At 35.7% G+C, this 4,095-nt stretch overlaps 1 protein-coding gene across 1 annotated transcript in view; it reads left to right on the top strand.

The window, feature by feature from the left end:
* Positions 1-4,095, top strand: part of ITSN1 (intersectin 1 (SH3 domain protein)) — a 222,442-nt gene that overhangs the window by 144,038 nt on the left and 74,309 nt on the right. The window lies entirely within an intron of this gene.

Genomic DNA, 4,095 nt, shown 5'->3' with positions numbered 1-4,095 from the left:
AAAAGGATTAACTCAAAGTCTCTGTATTTTGGCAAGTGATTAGGTCAAATCTCCATCTCAGGCCGTGGATAAGAAAAGTTCTAAATAGATTAAACTTGACAGATAAAATTCTGAAAATATTTTGAGAATATTGAAATAATTTTCTGGCAAAGAAAGGCCTTTCTAAGCTATTAAAACCAGAAGCCACAAAAGGCAAAAAAAGGGATAGATCTTACAGTATGCAAAAATTAAAATTTCTATTTTGCAAACTACATAAAAACCAAGGGTTACAGCCATATTACATGAAGATTCCAAGAGTTACTTTGAAAGAGACCCACAGCCTCAGCATGTCAGAATAGAGTAGGAAGGAGCGTTCACAGATGAAAAAAAGTAAAAAGTAAGTGATTTAAAAAATAAATGAAAAGATGCTTAACTTCCTGGATGATCCAGGAAAATGCAAGTTAATAAAACAAGACAGCATTGTTCCTCTATCAAATGAGCAAGTTTAAAATTGGATAATGTCCAGCTTTGTCAAAAGTATAGGGAAGTGGATACAGTATACATCATATCATCAGCACCGATATATAAATTGGTTAAGGCAATTTGGCAATGCCCATTCACATTTAAAATTCTCATTCCCCTTGACCCACGAATTCTGTTTTTTTCCTCCTCTAGGCCCATTTTGGGCACATGCACAAATGTATGTGCACATGGATGTTCATTGTGGTATTACTGGTTAAAGCATAAAAAAGAAAACAGCCCAATGTCCATTAGTAAAGGGATGGTTTAAATAAATTACGGTACAGTTTAAAAATTACATAGATTTACATATACAAATAAGATCTCCAATTAAAAAGCAGAAGCAGTATGTACAGTATAATTGCATTTTGGCTAGAAATGAAACTGTATGTGTATATATGTGAGTGTTTATATATGTGTAAAGTCTTGAAATATATACATCGAACTGTTCACAGTGGCTACCACGGGGCAGTAAAGAGGAGGCTTTCATGTTGAATTTTATGTGCTTCTTTGTTATTTTCATATTTATAAATATATCACATTTGTAATTTTTAATAAAACACTTAAATCCAACTTCAAGGACAAGTGTAACAGAGAATGTCTACCCAGGACTGAAATGGTGTTTACTTTCTCTCAGACATCCCAAATATGTAATGAAATGTGGAATGTACTACTAGGCATAATTTGTTGGCCTGTCGGAGGGATAGCAGTGTCTTTGTTTTGCACTACAAAATGCATTGTGACACTCCAGGTGCCATTCAACTGTATTATCTTTGTGAGGATAGCAATCAGTGCAAAAAGATTAAAATTGGCAGGTAATGGCAACAGGTTTTTTTTTTTTTGAATTTCATGAAGTTGCAGTGAAGAAGCATGAGCATGAAAAACCTATAGTCGAACATAACTGTCAGTCTCTCTTGGTTGAATAATCAGGGGTTCACTTTTACTTTTGTGGGCACAGTAATCATCAGATTCTCAGATTTCTTTCAAACTTCTTTGAAAAAGAGCTAACTATATGTTAGATTTTTAGAAATCCAACATTGTTCCTTTTTTTAATATAGGCAGTCTTGGAGGAGATCCTTAAAAATATTTGGCTTTTAGAAAAACTTGATTATTAGCCCAGTTTTCTCCAAAAATGTATTGTTTTCATGGTTAACAAAAATTTAACGTGATATCTTGTGTATAATCCTATTCTGAATGTTCTTGATAACACAAAGAAATATAAGATGATGTCTGTCATTATATATTAAAATCTTTTTAGAAAAATCAAGAGCAATACATTAAAAAGCCAATATGTGATGAAGTTTTCAATGAATATCCACTAACTCTGCTAGGAATTTAAAAGAGGAAAGGAATCAGTGTGAACTGATGTGCTCAGGGAAGACTATGTTTAAAAATTTTTTTCTTTTTCTTTTCTTTTTTTTAAAAATTTAATTAAATAGAGACAAAGTCTTGCTGTGTTGCCCGGGCTGGTCTCAAACTCCTGGGCTCAAGAGATCCTCCCGCCTCCCAAAGTGGTAAGATTACAAGTGTGAGCCACCATGCCCAGCCAAGACTTCTAAATGGAAGTTTTTTTGTTGAGTTTGACCTTGATGACTAAGACTTGGATGCTGTGAAAATGTATGGCCTCTCTCATTATCTGGAGGTCCTAACACTTAGAGGGTGAATAAATCAAATTTGACACCCGTAACGTATTAGAAGAGCAGAAGAAATGAGAAGACCTCTACTCACTGCTGTTTTGTTGAGGTTTTTCTTAAGAACACAGGCTGATCATCTAAATGCTTGTCCTTGGGCTGGTGCAGGACTGAGTGCATCTGAATTGCTTAGGGAGCTTCAAAAAGATAACCATGCTGAGGCCCACCCCCAGAGATTCTGGGAACTTTTAATCCATACACAGTATTCAAAACTCTCTCCAGATAGTTCTGTTAAGGAGTCAGGTTCAGGAACCACTCGTCTAACCTAATCTCCTTTTCCTGTCAGGGCTAATCCTAAATCATTTCTAGAAAATAATCCCTTATTTTATTTTATTTATTTATTTGCTTATTTTTATTTATTTATTTATTTTTGGAAACAGAATCTTGTTCTGTCTCCCAGGTCAGAGTGCAGTGGCGTCATCATAGATCACGGCATCAACTAGTCAATTCATTCTGGAAATTGTCTTCTTAGTGCTACTCTTGTAACAGTTTGAACTTAGTCTTTTTCCCTTTTTTCTCTTGATGGACAGTTGTCTTTTTTTTTTTTTTTTTTAAATGTAGTTAGCAATACCTTTTTCCTCTACCTTCCTTAGATTTCCGTAAATTTAACATCTGAACTCAGCTCTTTTAGTAACGCCTGGCCATAATAGGAATGCTGTTTTGAGGGACCAGTATGAATATATGAAGACAGGGGCGGGTCAAGTCTGGCCCACTCGCTGCTTATTTTATAATCACGTTTTATCGGAACACAGCCAGGCTTTTGTGCTACAGTGGCAGACTTGAGAAGTTGCAATAGAGGAAAAACTTGCTGACCTCTAAGTTAGAGCCTTAGAAAAGAGTTTTAATATCCTCATCTAGGAGTTTGGGAGAAAACCTCGTATTTCAAAACTAGCACATCCATGAAACATATGCTGCTACCTGTGCTCCACGGCCATGACCAGCTGGTCTGTGTACACAGTATAAAGCTGTTCGATTTCCAATTTGTCATACTCTGTGAGAGAAGATGGACTCTGTTCCCCTCCTTTGTGACAAGTCAGAGGTTTTAGGAATAGTAATACTACCTAATGAAGATGGCAACCATTGAGAATATAAACATCGAGAAAAGAGATATAATATTACCAGGCTTTAGCCAAATGAACTTGAACCTAATTAGCCGCTCTGTACATTTTACTGTTGAAGTAGTGACCTATAATATATAGTGTATAATTAGTACATTTTGTAGACAAGCTCTGTAACATAGTCCCAGAAATGTAAGCAATATTGGCATTTGTACTAAACTTTAATAATGTTCCACTAGAATTACCTTGAATAGTTTGGGATGTTGCAGTGGACTTGGTTAAATGAAATTGTATTAAAACCAAACTGTTACTAATAAAATCCCCCCTTGATAGCCACTAGTGGGTGAATGTAGTTTATGTAAAAGTCACATTATAGCCAGCCATGTCACGAAGAAGTTTGTGTGCCTAACTTCTTGGTCTGCTATACTCATGTTTTCCAAGATTGGATTGGCATTCTGGCTAAACGTTCCCAAATCCAGGAATAAGTATTTCTCATTTTCCTATGTTGACCTTTGTGCTTTTTCTTAATGGTTAATTTAATTTAGATGTTAAGAGTGAGTTTCTATTATATCCTCTGAATCTTAAAATTGAAATGTAATAATTCATTAAAATTAATGGATAAGAATAAATTAAAGTAATTAAGACTTTTGTTTGGGCTGTTGTTGAGACCAGTGAATTTCCTTGATTAAAAGTGAAATACTGGCCGGGCGCGGTGGCTCACGCCTGTAATCCTAGCTCTCTGGGAGGCTGAGGCGGGCGGATTGTTTGTGCTCAGGAGTTCGAAACCAGCCTGAGCAAGAGCAAGACCCCGTCTCTACTAAAAATAGAAAGAAATTAATGGGACAACT

This window comes from Propithecus coquereli, unplaced genomic scaffold (genome assembly GCF_000956105.1).
Source record: "Propithecus coquereli isolate 6110/MARCELLA unplaced genomic scaffold, Pcoq_1.0 Scaffold54, whole genome shotgun sequence".
NCBI lineage: Eukaryota > Metazoa > Chordata > Mammalia > Primates > Indriidae > Propithecus > Propithecus coquereli.
The sequence above is the reverse complement of the archived record's forward strand: the minus strand, read 5'-3'. Positions and strand labels throughout refer to the sequence as shown.